This window comes from Cygnus olor, chromosome 1 (genome assembly GCF_009769625.2).
Source record: "Cygnus olor isolate bCygOlo1 chromosome 1, bCygOlo1.pri.v2, whole genome shotgun sequence".
NCBI classification, from domain to species: Eukaryota; Metazoa; Chordata; class Aves; order Anseriformes; family Anatidae; genus Cygnus; species Cygnus olor.
The window spans coordinates 183,055,517-183,077,975 of NC_049169.1; the positions used below are offsets into that span (position 1 = coordinate 183,055,517).

The 22,459-nt window shown below is 39.8% G+C and overlaps 1 protein-coding gene across 1 annotated transcript in view; it reads left to right on the forward strand.

Moving 5' to 3' along the window:
- The first annotated feature begins 603 nt into the window (after window positions 1-603).
- The window catches only part of TRPC4 (transient receptor potential cation channel subfamily C member 4), a 166,073-nt gene continuing 144,217 nt past the window's right edge, over window positions 604-22,459 (forward strand). Inside the window, exon 1 of the mRNA XM_040543339.1 lies at window positions 604-1,185. The gene's annotated coding sequence lies outside the window, so the exon portion shown is untranslated. The remainder of the gene's footprint in view (window positions 1,186-22,459) is intronic.

Consider the following 22,459-nt stretch of genomic DNA (forward strand, 5'->3'; position numbering starts at 1 on the left):
GGACCGAGCCCCCGAAAAGGTCTCAAATAAATAAATAAATAAATAAATAAATATTTTTGGTCGTGCTATCTTGGAAACTGGCTCAACACGCTGCGTCTTTTTCGTGCCATTTCCAAGCTCGTGTATGTCCTAATTTTAGGGAAAAGAAAAGTGAGGAAATGGTACCTAGGCTCCCTCTCTCCGCTCTGCTATTTTGAATCCTGGCTCCGGCTCGGTCCCGCAAGTGCGGGATCCATCAAGTGCGACTCTTGGCCGGCCGGACCCGGTGGTGCCGGGGCAGGGAAAGGGGCAGGGACCCTTCCGGACAGGGCAGCAGCTCGGCGACAGCCCTACTCGGAGCGGTCCAGGTCTTCCCCAAAGATGCGACAGCAAAGTTTGCAGTTACACCGTCCGGCGCGGTGCTTTCCTCGGCTCACCCATCACGCCCCCACCACCCGATGGCCCTTTTCCCTCTCCTCACCCTCCCGGGGGGACACTTCGGCGTGAGAGCAGCCAGGGCTCCGCCGAGAAGCGGGGCCGGGGGGGTGCGCAGGAGCGCGGTGCGGCCGCGGGGGGGCGCGGGTGCGGGCGCCGGGGGCCGGCGGGGGCAGCGCCGCGGGGGCGGCGGCGGCGGCGGCGGGAGGGGTCCCCCGGAGGCAAACGGTGCGGCCGGCCGAGGAGAGAGCGCCGAGGAGGGAAAGCCCCCGTGTCTGCCCCTCCGTGGTCTCCTCGCCTTCATTCCTGCGCCTTTCCTCCCGCCCCACGCCTCGCAGAGCTGCGCTCCGGGGGGGGGGGGGGGAAGGAATAGTCGCGTCGGAAGGAGCGGGGACTTTTTGCAGGCACCATGAGGCTCTCCGAGGCGGTGAGGAGATGCCGCACTGAGGAGCCGGGGATGAAGCTGCCTCTCATCTGTTGCACCGGTGCCGGGCGGCTGGCGCGGTCCCCTGGGCTGGGGATGATGGAGACCCTCTAACTCGTGGGCGTGAGTCCGAGCGTCTGAGTGTGGGGCAAAGATGAAGAAAATAAAGTAAGAAAAATAATGGAGGAAAGTGGCTGAGGCGGACGAGAGCCAGTGAACTAAAAAGAACACCTCTTAAAGGGATTTAACTTACAAAAAGGATTGAGAAGGGTACTGCCGAGGGAAAATGTGACCTGTTAAAGCTGTTGAAGGAAGATGCCGGCTGTCAACGCATGCACCTAAACCAAGTAAGTTCTCATTAACTTTGTTATATTTTCCTTCTGAATCTTTAATTCCCTTCTTGTCCTTCTACCATAAATAAATAAATAAAAGTCCCCAGGACGGTCTGAGCTAACTTTTGCGCCGGCACAAGCACTGAACGACATTGCGCACCTCCTTGGTCAGAGCCCAAGGGAGAATTAGGACCCTTTTCTTTCCCCTGTACATAATAAAGGTGTTTTTTTTTGTCTCGCAGCCAGTACCATGGGAAGCGGCATCCCTCGGTGGCTGGGTGAAGTGTGACACCTGCAGGACAGCTGAGCGCCCGGGGGCCGGGGGATGCCGGGCAGGGAGAGGGCAGGGGACGGCTCCCCGGCGGCTCAGAGCTGGACAAAGTCCCGCATTTGTCCCCGGCTCCGGACAAAAAGCGAGGGAGGCTGCAATGGGAGGTTCCCGGCCCCCCGAGGGGACCTCGCTCCCCGCAGAGAGCCGCGGTGCAGCCCGGAGGGAGCTTACTGGAAAGGTTGAGGTCCTTCCGGGAAGGACCTCCTGCCTGGAGGATGGAGAAATGCGAGGTAGATAGGAGAGGAGCATTATAAAGCTCCTGGTGGGATTCATCCGTGAGTTAGGTTTACATTTGCAAGGTGCTCGCTGTTGGAGCGACAGGACAGAGGCCGTAGTCTTGTTGGAAAGAAGCAGTTGATGCCCTGGAGCTGTAAACGCTGACAGAAAATTACACTCTACAAAAAGGCAGATTTGCAAAAATCGCTGCTATTGGAGAAACCTGCAGTCTTTTTAATCTAATATATTTCCCCGTTTTTACAAGGAAATGTCATTTATCCACTTTTGTTTTACTGGACTCTGTTGAGTGATTTCCTGTTAGCATGGCAACCAAAAATTACATTTATCGAAGCATGCCTCAAAAGTGAGATCGCTCTACCAGTTCTAAAACACCTTTTAGGTGAAAGTAAATAAACCCACTTTCCAGTCTCTGCCTTTCTTCCCCAGAACAGGCACTCCTGAAAAAATGGGTGAAAAGATGATAAAATGGAAATTGCATCTTGATTTCATTTAAGGAAGCAACACTTCTTTTTACAAGAATCAGTTCATGTATAGATTTTCTGTAGCATACAGCAAGCACAGAATGGGAAATAGTCATTTTTAAGTCCTACGTGCTAGATTAATGCCAACATTAGAGCACTTTTGAACACAATCTACTTGAAATTTGAAATGTAACTGTACTGCAGTGACATAGCACGTTTCAGTGTTTATGCTTCTTTTTCAAAACCCGGACCTTGATAGCTTAGCAAGGTTACATATGGAAATATATAGAATTTTCTATGATTTTACCTCATTCACATAAGCAAGAATTTTACATACAGAGAAGCCAAGCATGAGTGAGACTACTTTACAACTGTCTTGGAATAGCAAATTCTGGACTTACAGAGGACCTAAGTGTACACCACTTCTTCAGGCAGGACTCGGAAATAGTCCTTTAATATCAAAACAGCTGAAACTTTCATGACACTCTCATGTTTTTCTTTTGGTGTTACCTTCTATACTGGAAAAAAAAAAAAAAAAGTTGTTTTTGTCTGCACAAGGATGAGGTTTCTTACTACAGTTTTTGTTTTTCTTCTGTTGTTCAGACTTCGGAACAGATGAGGCTGTATTTGGAAACAGCAAAGCATAAACATGCTTGTCTTTTAAATTTAACTTCAGCCACTTATTCTGACACTATATATAGTAGTCAATGCACTTAAAATAGCTCCAGAAAAAAAATCTCATTTCTTCTTATCTCATCTTATTTAGAGCCAAATACTGCTAGTTGAAATTTAAGTCAGTTGAGGTCACTCCAGATCTGGTATGATTTTGCTTCTTTTTGAGTATGCCCACTGCAAATACTGGGTCCAGATCAATGTAGCTCCACTCTTAGTGGAAGTGGATTTGCATTAATCCAGCGTGGAAAGCCCGTCAAGTTTACACTGGAGGACACATGTAGAGAAAACTATTAAGAGATTAGTTTTCAGCTTTGTGTATGTGTGTATTTTGCCTTAGGTGACAAGCAAAAATGAGCATGACAGCGCCTCCTAACACCTGAGACCTTTCTCCATGCCAGTACACTCTTTGATCTGTCAGTTTTTTTCTGGGACGTGATTCATTGCAGTGAGGGGGCAAAATCAACAGGGAAAATCTTGTGTAGCATCTCTGCCTGATCTGCTACATTGGTGATTCTGGTAATCAGTGCTAAAAAGGACTGAATTCCTTTTCAAAATGATGAGTAAGTCAGCATGACTTGTCTTATGGAAAGGCAACATAGAAGCAGGAAGAAAAGACAACCTATTTCAAGAAAAAGCAGATAAAAATATAGAAAGCATTGTTCTACTGAGATATTTAATGGCTTTATTTGTGTCAGATTTATTATTACCTTTTCTGTTCAGGTTTAAGGTGTATCAGGTTATAGTTTGATTATTTTATCAAGCATAATATTTTAAATTACTGAATTCATGTTGAAGATAAAACTTCATTTATAAACCAGTTCTCCATTACCATGTTTGTTTCAACAAACAAAATTCCAGGAACTATCTGTTTAAGAAGCCCTGATTCCACTGAGGAAGATAAAAGACAGAGATGTGCCCTTAATCTAATTTTAAGTACTGGGGCATAGCATTAGTATAACACCAGCAACAAGGGTGCCAGGATTTTCATGACTGTTGAGATTTGCTGCTGGAAAATAAACTCACCTGATTAAAAAGATATTAATTGTTTTAGTTTATACAGTGAAAAAAGAGAAAGACTGAGCAAATTGAGTCTTCTTTTTGTAACAGATATCCATGCAAAAATCATTCATAGGCGCATTAGCTCTCTGTCAAATAGACTTTGAAAATGGTAAAGAGCAATCGTAATTGCTTTGCACAGTGAAGTTTACAAAGGAATTAAAGGATTTTAGTGTGCTGAACAAACAAAAAAATATATAATGCACCTTTTAAAATAAATCATTCTAATTTTTTTCTTAGGGCTGTTTTTTTTTTTCTCCTTTTTATTTTATTTTTTAAACTTCTGTTTTATTCTCAACCACTTATTTCTAAAATAGGTAGTGGCTCTTGTGGGACAAGAATTGAAAGGAACCTTCAATAAAAATTATATTTTTTTTACAGCTAAGCTATTTTTTCAGTGACTGTGGCCTGAAGGAGGACAGGAAAAGCTACTTCAGTTTGGGTGAATTTTACATGTATCAGGGAGTTTGAACCAGTCAAATTCAACCTGTAAAGTCTATGGCAACTTCTGCAATTGCTTGGTCATTGATTGAGCCTGTTCTGGATATACTCACCTGAAGAGCTTCTCTCATCCATGTACATGTCAGATGAACCATTTGAATATTATGGTAATAATATTATCTGGTATTTTATGTAACACGTAGAGAGGGAAACAATAGATGGAGAAAGAGTTTCTCCTGGGATTTTCTGAAACAAATGTTATGGGTTATTCCAGGGATACTTCCCACATACTGTGGAAAGCTTTTGAGGAGCAAACAGCCCTCCACAAGAAGGCAAAGGCCCCATCCTATCACTTGTGCATAGATGGTGAGCAGCCAAGCCTTGCGGTGGTGCCCTTGTGCTCTTCCAGTCCTATCTCAACACGTGCTTGTTTTCCATGCATGTGCCTGATGCAGAAGTTCTTTTATTTATTTTTTTTTTATGTGATTCCTTCTAATACCAGTTTTAAGAAACATCCTTATTGGTTCAGAGAAACGTAAAATTCATGCCATCTACACTCACACTTAAGATCAGACTGGAAAAACAGTTCTATGGGCTCTTGCCCCTTGTGTCCTTGTACCACCTAGTCATGCAATGTGCATTTCAGTTGCCGATACAGAAGTACATCCTACCCTTTTAGTTGACTTAAGGTATGTTCCCTGACTGCCGACTGCCTCTTATTCTAGGAGGACACCAGTCTCTTATAGGTCATGTACCACACAGGCCAGCCTTTTGTGGTTACTTCTGATACCCTGAACTGATGCCTGAATTGACATGAAATACTTGTGTGTTGGCTACCGAATCCTTTCTCTCCTGGAGAAAGAAAGGCAGGAGCCAAGAGTAAACAATCTTCTGTACTTTTACATCTCCTTTGGAACAGAAAAAAAAATATCCTCCAGGAGTGTCTACCTCTCTTTGCTCACTATGCAGAACTGAGATAAGAAACCTGCCTTCTTAAACTGGGTTAGCTCAATCCCAGCTGTGCAGGATGTACTGTGATAGTATAGCATGAAGACTGCTATAAGCAAACTAAAATGCAGGTGAAAAATAAAAGACATGCACATACATGCACCAAACTGCTACGCTAACTTTGAAACAACCTGTAAATAGTGTGAATTTATGACTGGATGTACACTTCTGGAAGGTTGCCACCTACTACCTCTGCAACCCATTTTCCTTACAGAGGATTCTTCAAAACATCATCTTATGCAAACTGTCAATAACAACCTAAAGCTTCTATCACTTTTTGGCTCGATGTCTGGTCTTATGTCCATCATAAAGAGGTAGCAACAGTCGAGAGAGACAATGATACTCTCTGTGATGGCCAAGTATCAGGGATGATTACTAACCCAGGCCATAAAGCATGAGAGGAGCATCAGTGCAACTCTGCATTTACCCTCCCAAAAATGTATGTGAAGCTGGCCTGGCCTGAGAGCCTGGGAGCTCCTTACAAGATGCGGGCATTCTGCCAGTAAGGACCTTCCTACGGTAGGTTCTGTGTTCGATTGACTGAAAACTCAATCTGCTCACTTTAACCATCATTTAATCAAAGTACCCGCTCACATCACAGGAAGTTAGCAATCCTAGGAAAATCAATGCAGTCTTCTGTTCATTAGATTAATGGACAGGCTTTTGCCTGTGTTCCTTTTGTGTTGCCATAAATCAGGAGAATACTAAAGAATATTTTTTTTGAAGATTAAAACTGTAGTATTCCACAGCATAGAGACTGTCTTTAGTGGATTGGCAGTCTAATGTCAGACCTAAGTGTACTGGACTAAGAAGAGAGCGCACCAAATTTATTTCCAAGGAAAATTGCATTGTTTTCTGAATTCAAACACTACATTTGTTTGAAAAACTGAAATGCTTTAAATATAGTTTTTCCATTTTAAAAAGTACAAACAATCAGTTTAATTTTTGAGTAAAGGAATCGACAATAGGGTTGTAGCAGAAGATACAGGGTCATTTTATGTCTGATTTAAGATTAGCCCCAGTAAATTTGTATATTGTGATCTATGTCAAAAATATCTTTGCTGACAAGTCCTGAAAAGTGCCAAAAAGGGATTTTTGCACCAAAGGTTGGATTCATTTCACCTAGCCACTACAAATTTGATTGCCATTTGTAAACCAACCATCTATGTTCCTTGTATAGTCACTGGAGAGATACAGAAACTTCCAGTGGACAAACTAGTCCATCTAATTCATACACCTATAATAGAGTGGAAGGAATTGCTCTCTGCAGGTATGTATTTTTTCTGATGTTGGATTTCATACAGCTAAAATTAGGTGAGATGATTTTTTCCCTAATGGTATCAAAGGAAAATAAAACCCACATTCAGAGGGGCCAGAAAATCAGTGTCTTTTTAATTCTGAAGTATCTCAAGGTCCTACTGACTTTCATGGTACAGATGCAGATATCTTAGCATTAACTAGATGACTCCACCATGGTAAATTAATTAAATTATCCTGTTGTCTGTTCCAAGAGTTTTTAAGAATTTGTGGTTTGGTTAAGTATATGAAATACATCTTGTAGCTGTGCCAAGGGAAATGGGAGTGTCAACTGGACCTTTGTAAAGGGAGAACACACAGTCCTGGGTGCTCACAGCCTGCTTCCTGTGAGTGCAAGATGTCTCTCTTCCAGAGAGCACATTCTGCTTCTGCAGAGCAAAGGAAATCAAGGACAGATTCTTCTCAAATGCTCTCAACATTGCTATTTCTACAGTGAACCATAATGAAATGAATACATAATTACAATGAAAACTATCTTTCAAAGATGATATCATTGTTTGAATCTCTGTTCTTGTAGATATGTTTGTTATTAGCAAAACACTTCAAAATAAATCCTCCTGTTACGCTTCAGTGCTGACTGCTGCATATACCCAGCTTATCTTCTACTGGAAAATAACTAAAATATCCCATTTGTGTTTTGCTTATACTGAGAACATTTTATTTTAAATTGGGAGAGATGTTTACCTTTTTTTTTTTTTTTTTTTTTTTTTTTTTTATGGTAATCACTTAAAGTGATTGGACCTGCAGTAAATCCCTTGAATTTTGTGCTGGCATGGTGAGTTTGTTTTTAAAATGTATTTTGTTTTATAGTACATTCATACCTGCAAAAACTACTGCCACCAGTTTCAAAAGCATACACTTTCACTATGGTGGCTTTAACTATCCAGTAGATACCATACAGAAGGGATTTTGGCCATGAATGAAACCAAAACCAAGTTGCCTACAGACTGTTCTCTAGTTTTCCTTATGCATCTTAGCTACGAAGTTGACATTCTAAAACCAATAACTGCTTGTCTTTGAATGTGTTTAGACACTTTAACATTAAACATGACAGACTTTGTAGGCTGTGGAAGGAACCTAGTAACTTTGTAGGGTGATTGATGTGACCTGTCTTGAAGAAGGTTAATTGTCCTGTGCAGGTCAGTGCATTTCTTCCCATTACTAACAAAGGAGGATTGGGATGACAAACCAACTTTGTATGTCTATTTTTTGGATTCCTAGGCTAGCAAATACTAATCTCACCTTTTTTCTTAAAATGTTTTTTATCAAAATACTTCTTAATGGCACATAATGATTAATAAAGCTTCATAACAATAATATAAAGAATATACCAGTATTTTAAAAACTGATCAGGAAGCTAACACACAAGGCACTGAGGTCACATGTTGCAAATTGATGGCATAGGTACTTAGTCCTTAGTTTGTACTTAGTCTTGTGCTATAACTACTCTTTTTTTTTTTTCTTCTGCAGAGCAATTACAAAAGCATATTTTGGTCTGCACGCTTGCATAAAAACATTTTATTTATGATTGTTTAACTTAGAGATATTAACTTTGAACATATTTGTTTATGGACTGAAGCCAGTTGTACCAAATACGGAAGTGATTTGAGATGATTAAGTACATTTATCACTGCAGTATCTTCATGTATAACTAAACTTCCTTATACTTATTACTTTTTTTTTTTTTTAAATCTCTTTTTTGAGGATTTGTTTCTTCCACAATACTTAAAACAAGACCAAAGGTTTGAATCTCCCCTTTTCTGAGAGTGCCTTTGTCCACAGGGAAAAAGCAGAGGATGCTTGGTGAGCTGGGTTGCATTTCAGTGGTCAGGTATTTGTCCAACCTGAGAGCTTGCACTGTCTGATCTAACTGACACACTAGCTTTTGTAGGGGTGGTTCAGGATAAAAGAAGTATTTTTCGCTCACTGCCAAAATGCTTCCTCTTCACCCACTTACTAGGAACCACCTGCTTTTCACAACTGCCTTTGCTGGCTTCATGCCCATTGGGAACTTTCCTCTATTTGAAGAATTCCTTTGGGTTAACTGCGGACAAGGATCTAGCTTTTTAGATTTTAATAATTAAAAAAATGTCCAAGCATGAGATAGGGTCTGGATGAAAGCCTTTTAATCCTCCCTTTCATTGTATTTTTTTGAAGGGACATTACTCTCATCACATGCTGTTTCCTTGTTAGGCCCATTGGTGAAGCACCATGTTGTTTTACTGATGTCTTCTTACTGATGTGCCTTTGATCTTTTGCCCTTGCCCCTTATTAATGTCAGATTTCCCACCCACTCGCTCATTATGTTAAGTCCAGAAATTGTAGTTGAATTCTTAGTGACGCTGAAGTGGATTTCATTTTGGCTTTAGCGTTACCAAGCACGAGACTCTGGGATGTAACCAGCCACTCAAGCCATTAGGACAACAGTACCCATGTGTGTGCCTGCAGAGTCTGTCCGATGAGATATGTGCAAGGACCTCTTTACCTGATCAGTCCTCAAAGCATCTGTAGTTCTTCAAGACACTGCTAGTAACACCCAAGGAAACAGTAACCTTGCACAGAGTATCCTGCACTACCTGAAGTCCACATTTCAGGGTCCTTACTTTCAGGAATAATCATTGCTGATGTGGTAACATCATTGTGGTAATCATTGCTCCTCAGTGGTAACATACAACTACACTTGTCCTTTAAACAAGGTTTTACTTACTTTGAACAAAGTAGCAAGTGCATGAATGAGGCTTTAAGGAAGACAAAAATAAGCCTACATTTCAAAACAATAATAGACAAAACAGTTTTCATTTCAAAGCAGTCATATATATATATATATATATATATATATATAAAAGACAGTGAAGAACGTTGAGACACTAGCACATTCAAATAGGTCATCTCTTGCTCATATTCTCCATGATATTCCCATTGATAGATAGATAATAGACATCTTTCAAGGCTTGATTTCCTTCTGGAAATATACGTGTTTGGTAAACAAGTATGGACAAAATGACACTTCAGTCATCTTCCATTAGTGCTTTCTTGCTTAACTCAATGTTTACTGTTATTTTAACACTTTCCTTAAGACCTTTTTCTTAAAAACAAATTCTACAATAAGAATTACCTACATGAGTCAACAGCTCAAAATAGTTAAGTTTATGGTCAGCATGCAACAGATTTTAAGAAATAAAATGTTCCATGTGTTTTGCAATTAAGGTTCTTGATTCAAGGAAGTTTAAAGAAGTCTTGGTATTCTACTGATAACAATGCTTCATAGGGTGCTTCTTGTTAAGTGTTCACTTTATTCCTTTCCTCAGTATGAGACATTTGACTGAATGTAGGCCTAAGTGGTATAATTTGAAAGATCAGGTGAATATTTTCTATATTATAACAAATAAAATATTAGTATTATATTAATCCTTTATGGAGAATCCAGCATAAATTTAAGAATTTGACATGTAATGTAATTATGGTAAAGATGTTTCTAATCTGCATGTTGGCATTTTTCTGTGGAAAGATTACTTTGGTTCACTGAGATACAATTTTTTTTTTTCCATTTGTTTGTTTTTGTTTTTGGCATTTTTTTTTCCATTCCTTTATCACAAATGTCTGAGAAAACTCCTATTATTTTCACTTTTATTGTATGGGTAGCTGTGATTTAACAAGTCTATTTTATAGCCAAAGATGCCATATTCAAAAAAAATTTTAGCAGCTTTTGCATATCATAAAGTTTCCTAAAATCCCACAAGCTACCTGCTCTTCTATTTATTTGCTTACTTATTTGCTCTAAATTGCAACTGTGTGCACTGTTTGGGGTGGAGAATAGGAAAACAACAGGTTAATTGAAATTATGATAATAGTAAAATTCCTTTGAAATTCTAGCTCCCTATTGTGAAAGTCTATGAAATACAAAATGAAACAATTGTGTCTTCTCATCAGTCATACGTGCATTGGTTTAGACAGAAGATGTTATTTCAAAAATTTGCCCCCTTGGTTCCAAGAGAATTATAATGCTCTGGCAGCTTCTTGTTTCTTCTCAATAATTCATCAGTTTATAAAAAGTAAATTGGGTCTCATTCTCCATTCCAATGCAGCCAATGCAATTACAAGCTGGGGAGAACCTACTTTAAAAACTTGCTGCTGTAGAGTGTTTTAGAAAAGCATGTAGGCCTAAAACACTCATCTATTTGCCATCATTGTTACCACCTATGGTTGCAACCCACACAACTACCATGTGTAATGGGGGGAGGGCTTGCAACCATTCTGTCATTTCATTCTCTATCTAAATTCTTTTTTTTTTTTTTTTTTTTATTTTTCTTTTTCTTTTGCAGTTCACATTGAATCTTTTACTGGAGGGAAGCAGTGAATCTTCTCTTTCCATATACAGACATAGTTGACAAGAACTAGAATCTCACTGTATCTGATTATAAGAATCCCTGCATTTTTCTGTTGCTGGTAAACTAATTTTAAGAAACCAAATTAAACAGATGATGACACCTGTAATTTTTAAAATAATCTTTTTTTTAATTATTATTTTTTATTTTTTTAATGGTTTCTAGAACATTCAGGAACCATTCTGAAGAGTTTTTGTTAGCATCACTAGAAAACTGGTTGCCAGTTCAAGATTATGGCACATCAAAGCAACAAATCAGTCTTGGAAGTCTCTGTTATAAGCAAAATTCTCATGTACTCTTACATATTCAATACATTCAAGCTGTTATTCATAATTCCAGTAAATGACATATATTTCACTGAACATAAGGAAACACAGTTTTCATTTAATGTTTTATCTATTTATGTCAACTATGAAACCAGGTGCTGTGTAATGTAGGAATCATCAAGGTTTTTGTTCAGTTTCCCCAACTTTGCTTTATGTCTTGTGATATCTCAATAACTGTCCACAGTGATAGCTCAAAACATTGCAATAAAATTAATTTCCAGTGTGGGGATTCCATTAGGAATGGAATATTTTATGGGAAATGCAAGCAATTATGTTTATAGTTTGAGTATTTTGAAGGAAACGGTAGTGTCTACATCTATAATCTGAAAGATTTACAGATTTATGGATGTCCAAATTGTATTCTGTGCCAAAATATGCTTATAGATATTTATGTATGTACATGTACATTTGTACATTATACGCATATATCTATATATACACACATAACAGAAAAACGCATACATAAGTTTACATATGCATAGATATTTATGTGCACTATGTGCTTTCCTTTTACTGGGACACGTTAAAAGTTAATTTTTGCTCCTGCAAGTGAAAGAGAAGATCTATCCTGAGGTCCATAACATAACCTATTAAAGTATCTCTCTGTCTTGTGTGTGCACATGCAGAAAGCTATCTGTATCTTGTTGGCTGGGAATATTTAACTCTCTCTGCACTGGCTTATATGATTTAAATGATAAGTGTTTAAGTCAAGTTCTTGGCCAACTGTAGTTTAATTGCCCCCACAAGCAAATAAGGGCTGTAAATTTAACTATAGTGGCAACCTACCAGGGTATGGAAAATTAATAGTGGTCCAGAGACATTTTCTTTCCTTACAAGTTTAGAAACTCCCAGGAGACAGAGGCTTCTTTAACAGCCAGCAACTTCTGGGCATGGAGCTGACAGCCCTGACACTGTGCTAACAGTCACAGCTTCTACTAGGGAATGTTTTTCCTAAATCTGGTAGCAAAAACAGCTTGACTAAGATGGAGCCAGTATTTTTCATTTTGTTTATTATCAAGAAGGATTTTTTTCTAGACTTTTATGTAAAAATAATAACTCACACATTTAAAAACACAGCAATCTATTAATCACATCCATGTAAATCTAGCAACAACATTTTTAACCGTACAATCCTAATATGAACTGTACAGGGCAGCTGTTAAGGAAAGGTTTTGAAAGCAGACAGGATACTCTCATGCTATGCAGCTTCAAACTTCTTCAGAATCCTGCTTCTGAGATTGGAGACCACAGTGTGCATGATATAAAAGGAAAAAGTAGTTGATCCTTCATCATCCTGCTGGTTGTTTCACAGAGGTGTTGCAATGGCAGATGCCTAGGAGCTGTGTTTTCTGATCTTCTGTACTCACGGGTAAGAACTGTAATGAGAATAGAGAAGGAGGATACAGGATACAATGAGAAAGGGAATTTTAGAGTAAGCAGTGTGTATCATCCAAGCCAATGTAGAAAATGACAGCCTGGCCCAATAGTTTCAATCCCCCTGTGACATGCACCTGAGTATGGTCCTTGTCAATTTGTTCAGACTAGCAGTTACTTGAAATATCTAATAAATCACCTTCTCCAATGTAACCAGAAACACATAGCTGATATTCCAACTTGTTTACTTAGACTTCTTGATCATCCCTGTATTCACCTATCTACAGAACACTGAATAAGCAGTACACTTTTTGCATGGGTCTGTGAAGTAGCTGCACAGAGTGATCGAGTGTAAGGGGCTGAAGAGGACAAAACCAGACAATTCCTCTGACTTGTCTATATAACACTGTTGGAGTTAGTCACAAACCCACCCATAGCAATTACTTTTCAGATCTTGATCTCATGCTTTAAAAAATATTTAAAAGTTTTCCGAACTGTGGCACAGAAAGGTTAAATGACTTCTGACTCATTAATATCTACCATCCATAGATAGCATTTCCTTTGACTGCTAGCTAATAACTTATACAGTGGAACTGGTAACTTCAAGTGAGAGTAATTGCTAATACCAAAACAAAATGGATAAAATGTATAGATTTGGCTTGGGCTGCCAGATTAGAAACAGAGATGATAGCCAAAAGTAGTTTGCAAAACAGAACTGCTGGTTCAAGGGAAGTCAGTTGCAGCTGTTCTGAATAACATAGATAAAGCACAGACTGACTTTTGCTCAGGTCTATAAAGAAGGCTCTTTTCATCATTATTAGGGAAGTAGATTTTCAGACATATATTCAGAGTGTTTTCTCTCCTGTAATATTGTATCACTTTTCTCCTTATTGTTCATAATCATATATTCAATTTTTAATCATTATAATAATTGTCCTGTGTTTCATCAAACAAAACACAAGAGCTCTGTCCCAGTGTTGGAACACAAACTGACACTGAGAGCATTGGGATTCTTCCTTCATCTGTCTAAATAAACCTCGAATGCCAGCGCAAAGAAACTGAAAAGCACTCTTCAGGGGCAAATCATCATCTCCAAATATACTAGAGGCTGAAACAACCTCTGGAAGTCCCTTAGTGAGTGACAGATCTTAAGTTGTCTTAGCTTAACATCTCCAGAGTTCTGACCATGAAGCTGTTCCTAATCAGAGGTCTGAAGCTGCAAAGTGTGACAACTGCCATCTTCACTTCTCCCATCTTCCTCCATTGTCTTTCTAGGTGTGGTGGTTTTACTGTGCTAGGCAGCTGAACACCACAACCGCTCTCTCACTCCCCCTCCTTAGATGAGGAGGGGAAGAAGTAAAGGAAAGAACAACTTACGGGTTGAGATAAGGATGATTTAATTAAAGGGAAGAAAAAAAATATTAAGGAAAGATTATTATTAGTTAAACAATTTAACTAAACAATTTAACTAAACAATTAACAGTTTAACTAAAGGGGAAAAAAGGAAAGGGGAAAGGGAGGGGGAAAGGGAAAAATTAAACAAAACAAGTAAAGGTTATGTGGAAGTGCAGAGGAAAGAAATTACTCTCTACTTCCCACAAATGAGCGATGCTTGACCACGTCCTTGAAGCAGGGCCTCAACGCACGTAGCCGGTGTTCAGGAGGAGGACAGACGTTTTCACAACGAGAGCCCACCCCTCCCTTCTTCCTCCTTTTTCCACCTTTTATTGCTGAGTGTGACATCATATGGTATGGAATATCCCTTTGGTTGGTTTAGGTCAGCTGCCCTGGTGATGTTTCTTTTCTCACATCTTTGCCCACCCCTAGGGGGGTTAGAGAGAGTCCTGATGCTGTGCCAGCACTGCTCAGCAGCAGACACAACACAGGTGTGATACCATTGCTGTTTTAGCTACGAGTGCAGAGCACAGCACTGTATGGGCTGCTGCAGGGAAAGTTAACATCCCAGCCCGACCCAGTACACTAGGTTTCAGTATTTGTCAGAAACATGACTGAAATAATACAAATAAATGCAAGCATCCTCAAGTGTTCTATATTGCTAAAAACAAGAAGAGGAAATTTCCAGAATTTCTACATAACATTATATATATATATAAATTGGAAATTAATTGATACAGGATTACAGTTATCAAATGGATTAGAGATGAAAATAGAAAGCAGTAGTAATTAAGACTAACTTAAAAGAAGGTTTAACAGCTGTTCAATTCCAAACAATTAAGAGACTGTTTAAATAAAGCACAAAGAATAGGAGGTAGCATGCCAGGGAACAGAAAAATACTGAAGAGATTTGGAAGAGGTTTTAAGAGTAGAAAAGATGTGGTTTGTTGAAGAGGAAAAAGATGGCTTGAAGTAGAAGATTAATAGATTGAGTGGTAACACTACAGCCAGATCACAGTGAGCCAAAAAGCGAATAAAAACACTAGCTCTGTCATTTGCTAGTGTAGATGACAGTGAAATAGGTAGTAGTAATTTAACAGTAGATTTTAGGGTGTACAGTAACCAGAGCTATTCAACTGCAATTGTAATGTAGCAGTATTGTTGTTATACTTATATACATGCATGTCTTCATAGTTTTCTGATCTATAACACCTGGCACATTTAAACAGAAATCATAGATTCATGAATTAATTTATCATTTCCTTAACCACAGTCCTACAAAAATTTATCCCATGCACTATGAGTAATCTCCTACCCAGCTCAGTCAAAGTTTGCTTTACCAGTGACTTCAGCTGTGATGTTACTTCAGCTACTGAGTAATCCTATGGCCTTTGATATTTTAGAAGCAATAAAGACTGAAAGATAGTATGAATGGTGGGTCAGGCTGGCTCACTGGAGTGTTGGCATTTGAGCATGGAACATATTACCATATATCATTTTGGCGATTTCACATTAAAGAAATCAAAGGGTAGACAAGAATGTACTTAAAATTGCCTGGGACAGCAAAAAAGAAAACAAATATGATAATATCACTACAGCCTTAAATAACATTATATGAGTGACACCAAAAGTCAGCTATGTAGTATCATGGTGTGGTGGTTTCACACTGATGGGCAGCTAAGCTCCACCATACTGCTCTCTCGCTCTCACTCCTCAAAAGAACAGGAGGAGAAAATATGATGAAAAAAAGGCTCATGGATTGAGACTACCACACAGGGAGATGACTCACCAATTACCATCATGGGCAAAACAGACTCAGCATCGGAAGATAAATGTAATTTATTATCTATTGATAACAGAGTAAAAGTAAACTTAAAACACCTTCCCCCCCTCATCAATCCTCTTCTACTTCCTCCTCCCCCCCAAGCAGCACAAGGGAACAGGGTCAGTCCCTGACGCTTCATCTCTGCCACTCCTTCATGGTCACTCTCTGCCCCTGCTCCACGTGGGGTCCCTCCCACAGGATGCCGTCCTTCCCGAACTGATCCTGCAGGGGCTGCCCACAGGCAGCAGCTCTTCAAGAACTGTTCCAACATGGCTCCGCACCATGGGGTCCATCTGTCAGGAATGGACTACTCCAGCATGGGTCCCCCACAGGCAGCAGCTTCCATCAGACCTCCTGCTCCACCGTGGGCTCCTCCTCAACAAGCTACACCTCTGTCCTGGAGTCTGCTCCTGTGAGAGATTTCCATGGGCTGCAGCCTCCTTCAGGTCAGCTCCACCTGCTCATTATGCTGATGTTCTTCAGTTCTTGGACATGTGAACATGTGTATTTCATACTTTTACATCAATGTTTTCCACTCAGGCGGCAATGTCTTGCCACAATACAGCAGCCCATTGGGTTTAACACTTTGCTGCCAATTGTATCACTTCCACTGCTGTAGCCACCCCCACTGGGCATTTACCACCATCTATGCGTCAGTATAAAGATAGAGCCACTGGCCACTTTTCTCTTTTGGCAGCTTTTAGGGCCAGTTAAATGGCTTTATTCTCTTCAAACTGCCCCTGAGCCAGGCATAATGGGGTGATTTTGCCACTCATTCCTGTTTAGGCTCACTTTGGCCTCCAATACCGACAGCTGTTGGGATCCCTTTGTCACTCTTAGAATCATAGACTCACAGAATGGTTTGGGTTGGAAGGGACCTTAAAGATCATCCAATTCCAACCCCCTGTCATGGGTAAGGACACCTTCCACTAGACCAGGTTGCTAAAAAAAACCCATCCAATCTGTCCTTGAACACTTCTAGGGATGGGGCATCCACAACCTCCCCGGGGAACATGTTCCAGTGCCTCACCACCCTCATGGTAAAAAATTTCTTCCTTATATCTAATTTAAATTTACCCCTTTTAGTTTAAAGCCTTCACTCCTTGCCCTATCACTACACTCCCTGATAATGAGTCTCTCTCCAGCTTTCTTGTAGACACCCTTAGGCACCACTCTAGAAATACAGAGGGGTTCTGGCCCTTGGTAACTTGTTGACATTAGGGTACTCTGTGTGCAGGTTGTGAGAAACAATCTGTAGCCAATAACACAGGCTCGGGAGAGGATCTCAGTGAAGTAGCATTTTTGCTCACAATTGTAATGGCAGGCATCCTTCAAGAAGGAGCACCCAGCAAAAGTATATCATAACCTTATATTCTGTATTACGCAACACTTGATTCTTCCCCTGTTTCCTAATTGGCTGAGTACTACTTATTTTGGGACAATGGGACCTTCCCCTTATCTACTTAACATACTCCCCACTGTTATGCCACTGTTATGCCTGCACAATCACTTTTGAATATACAAGTTTAGTGGAATTTTCCACTGCAAAAACACAAATTTATTTCTCAAAATTTGTCCACTAGAGCCTTGTACTCCTGTGGGTCTGATGTGCCAGGTCATCAGATCCACACAGTCCAATAAATCTGGTTGTCCCTTTCTTCTACCTGTCCAGAGGCAGGGTCCCTCTAGTCCTGATCATAGTACCCATCACTTAATTCTTTCAAATGTGAAACAGAAGTCCCTTCCTAAGGGTCAGCAGTAAGATGAGCCCTTCTGCTCCTTCTGGAAAACTTCCCAATAGAAACTGGAGCAGTAATTTTCCTAGAAGAACACCTTTTGGCTGCTATTTTTCCTTGCAGTTCACATACCCAAGCTTCTAGGGTCAAGGTGTGTTTGCCATTCCACTTCCTCATGTCCTCCTTATGGCCACTCAGATAAAACCACAGGGTGCAATGTGGTGTGCATCCACAGTGTCCAAGGGAACTTGAGCAGAAAAGCACTGTCTCTTAAAAGCTGAGGTACTGGTCCATATAGGTGAGGAGGAAAATCTATGCTCTTCAAGCTGCTGAACCTGTTGGGACAGTTTCTCCACAACTGAACTGCAGGCCTATAGCAGAGAAAAGAGATATTTGTATTGAAAGAATTGGCTGACCACTAAGTCCACTGTTGGTTCCTCTGTATCTTTCCAGCCCTTTGCTGCCACTGGCATATGAGGATGGTCCGCTCTGTACAAACTTCCACCATGTGGACCACATGCACTGGATCTTTGGATACCTGCTTGTCGTCCATTTCACTATAAATCACCTCCCGCACAGCTATCTCACTCAGGTACTGGATATCTTTCTCCATGGTGGTCCACTTGCCTGGGCAACATATAACATCTTCCTCGAAGGGTTACCAGTCCTTCATGCCTAACAGGAGGTGCCTCCAGAGTCAGAGGACTGGTGTCCCTTTCTCAATCGCTTTGTCAACGGTCACTTCCCTAGAGAGGGATCCCAGCTGCTTGGCTTCTCCATCCTCTGAGTCCTGGCAACTGGCCCCGTTATCCCACCATGTTCACCTGGGTGATGGCTGAAATGTTTTGCATACCTGTCAACTCACTCTTCTCCCCCAGCTGCACAGCATTTATTTATTTGTTTGTTTGTTTGTTTGTTTGTTTCCTCCTTTCTTAAATCTGTTCTCACAGAGGTGCTAACAAAGTCACTTACTGGCTCAGATCTGGCCAGTGCTGGGTCCCTTTTGGAGCTAGCTGGAGCTGGCTCTGACATGGGGTAATTTTGGGGCTCTTCTTACAGAGGCCACTCCTGCAGTTCCCTTGCTACCAAAACCCTTCCACATAAACCCAATAAACATGGATGGAATTGCTGAACTGTATCAGGCCTAGCAGCTTTTGAGAAGCAAAGGAATTACATATTTGGGTGATACAAAATTCTTAATGGTATTTAGATCTCAAAACATTCGCTAGCTGTTGAGTAAGAAGTAACACAGACCAAGATCTACACCAAGTCTTGGAAGTCAAGTAGGAGAAACTCCAAAGAAAGAAAGAGTTGTAAGAAACCTCTTAAAATGAATATGCTCTACTTGAACAGGTAGATGAAATTGAGAAAAAGAAGCAATGCTTTTTTCACATGAATTTATATTCAAAGTGTAAGAGTCCCATTTCAAGTGTAAACCATTCTTGATTAAATTGTGTTTTTCTATGTGCTTAAAAAACTCTGTTGTTACTTTCACTAAAAGACAGTGTTGATTTCCCTTGTATAGGGTGTATATATCTCATTACTTGTGCAATGTAGCAGTGAACTCAAAATCTTTGGTGAATTAAAGCCTGGAAGATAACTGATTCACTGAAATGAAGGAAATAACTTGTGTTGAAGTTAATGGGAGTTTTTTTCAATTAATGTTAACACAGCTACATCCTTACTGACTCCATCTAATCCCTCTTAAGCCTAGTAGTTGTGTTTGACAGTGGCAAAAAGCATAGTTCTGGACAGGAGTATAGTAAGACAGAATGTGTACACCATCATTTCTTATAGTGCTTCCCAGACTAACCACAGATTAGAGGCTTACTTTGACAGATATGGTTTCTATATGTTTTGTAATCTTCTTTGGATTTTTGTTTCACAAATTTATTCAGTCTTCTGTGTAAGCCATATACACTTTTAACATTTTCACAATCCTTCAGCAATGAATTCTTCAGGTCACAATGTGAAAATTCATCAGCTCTTGTTTTTCTTGAACCTGGTGCGTACTGCCTTCATTCGATTGCTTTTAGATCTCATACTTGAAAAGACAGTGAACATTTAATCCATGTTTGTCCTCCTCTTGACACCCATAATTACACAGATCGATATTACACCTTCCATCTGTTAGTCTTTACATATCAAAGATTTCTAACTTAACTTAGTCATTCAACTTTTGGAAGATTTTCTGTAAGTTTAATTATTCTGTTGCCGTTCTCTAAATGTTTTTCAGTTCTGCTGGCTAATTTTTGAGAGGAGGACACTAAAAATGCATGTTCAATCTTTTGTGCCACTCTGAAATGAAAGAAAAATATACATTTCCATTAGTATGAGTGAAGCAAATTTTTTTTTTTTTGACAGAAAATGGACATATTAATTACAGAAAATTCATCTTATCTTTCTGGAACCAAAATTCTTTGCCTTGCCCCTTGTTATAAAACAAGAGTAACAGAATACTTTTTTTTTTTTTTTTTTTCCTGGAGCCAGCTTGGCAGAGGTAGCTGAGACACATGGGAATGTAACTGGTCATGACTCATTTAAGCTTAGACAAGAAAAGAAGATTTATAAAATATCTGCTATTTTGTTTATGGAAGTCTATTTCAATGCTGGGAGCATAACTTTTATTCTTCTATTTGAAATACAGATCAAACGGCTTTGTAAAATCTGAATCATCTTTTGGAAATGCTCGTTAATATCAGTAATTAGGCCTTTTAATTCCCATACATTTGTTAAAATTCTGCTTATTACTCACTGTAGCATATGGATCAAATGCAAATTGCATAAAAACTTTCATTATTCAGTTGAGCTTTTACTGCTTTTGCACTCTAATGACTCTCCACCCAGCTGATCTTGTAATTTTGAGTTTTTTTAAAAACACATAACAGCCAGGCCTGTGAAATGGTAGAATTTAAGAGAATAGGAATTTACTGAGTCACTTAATACTGAAAATAAAAGCAGGGAGACTACCCACTGAGCCATTCAGAAACTGCAGTTCTTTTCTGTCTTTTATGCTCTAATTACATGTATCACAAAGTTACATTCACTCATTGAAATGTAATTTCAGTACATGTATTCCTCTTCAAGAAATCCAAAGAAAATAAACTGGAGATCCTTTAATAAAAAGTTAACAGAATACCTCATTTGTCTTTCCAGTTGTCCATTAAGGGAAAAGGAATCATCATTCAATCTCATTTTTCTCATGTCTACCTGGAAAAATTAGAATCAATATTACAGTACTGTTGAGATGCATTCATAGTCAAGTTCCTACTCAGTTGGCATTGACAGAAACATAACCCAGCCATGAGCTAGAGAAATTTTGATTTTCATCAGGGAAGTGTCTGGAGATTTTGTGCCTGCCAGAGTGTTGTCTATTCCCTAACACTGTGAGGTGCTGTCTGTGTTCGACAACACAATATATGAACAGCCGAAGTACAGGGAAGGCTGAGTAGACCAATGCCCCACAGAAAACCTCTGGCTGAGACATTTCCAAATTGTGAGAAATACCACCAACCTTGTAAATGTTTCACTGTCTACCTTCCCCATCCTGCCTTATAATCCAGTTTTTAATTACAGAAAATATAAGGGTAGTATGATTCTGTCACATGCATCTGTGGCATAGCCCTAGGGATGAAAATCTTGTAGCTCAGAAATTCCGTGAAGTCCATAACTCCAGTCACTGCTATATAATCTGGAAAAAAAAAAAAAAAAATAGTCGACTGTGCTTTTCATTTCATGTTGTGTTGCAGAGTTCTTTTCTCAGTGGTTGCATGGCAAAGCTTATTCTGCTTTTGATGTGTTTTGATCTGGGATTCAAACATTCACTTGATTCCAGCAGTGCCCCACATCTTGATCTTATTGACATAGATCCTTCTGGTTGATAACATTTCTCCATGCAAAGCTTTGGAACATTTGCATTACTCTTTCAGAAAGAAAAAGGTTCAGTCTGCAGTGGCTCAGTCCTACTTTTGCTAAAAATCTTGACAGGGTTGCAGAACTGCACAGATTTAGTCATATCTGACTCAAGAAAAAAATGGTGAAAATAAAAATGAAATGGAGACGTACAGCATCTTTGAGGTCCCTCGGTTTTCTCTGCTGGACAAGAGTAATTAAAAATCCTGACTGTTATATGTGACCAACTTTGATTACTGTACCCAGAGGGATTCCTCTTGCTCCAACCCAATGGATGGGAGGCTGCAGTTACATGTCCACATGTCCAACCCAAGTATTCCCCAAAAGTGCATGTGCAAACATATGCACATATAGAAGATGAACATGGCTGGCCACACAGATCAACACAGGCAGAACATAACACCTCTACCAGTGCTTATAAACTATATTCACATAAAAGCAGGATTGCTGCAGAAGTTCTGGTCCTGTTCCTCATCTCTATGTGGTTCCCTTTGGTTGCTGACCTTAGGCACTCAATGTAGCCAGTAGCTAGCTCCAGATCCTATCTCTCCCTGTTGTTGACAACTGCTCCTGAAGTTCATGGTTCCCCTCCAAGTGCTGCTACTCAGACCTCATAACTTCCTTGCCTGCTAGTTAGTCTGAAGTTTGCAAGTGTTCACTCACACCCACTCAGAGTAGACAGCACACCCATGCAGAAGGTGGTGAAGAATAGAATTTAATGAGAAAGTGAGGTAGACCACAGGAATCAAGTGCAGGCTTTAGTCAAACAAGTGTGCTGACCAGCAACCTGTCTAAACTTGACCAACCCTT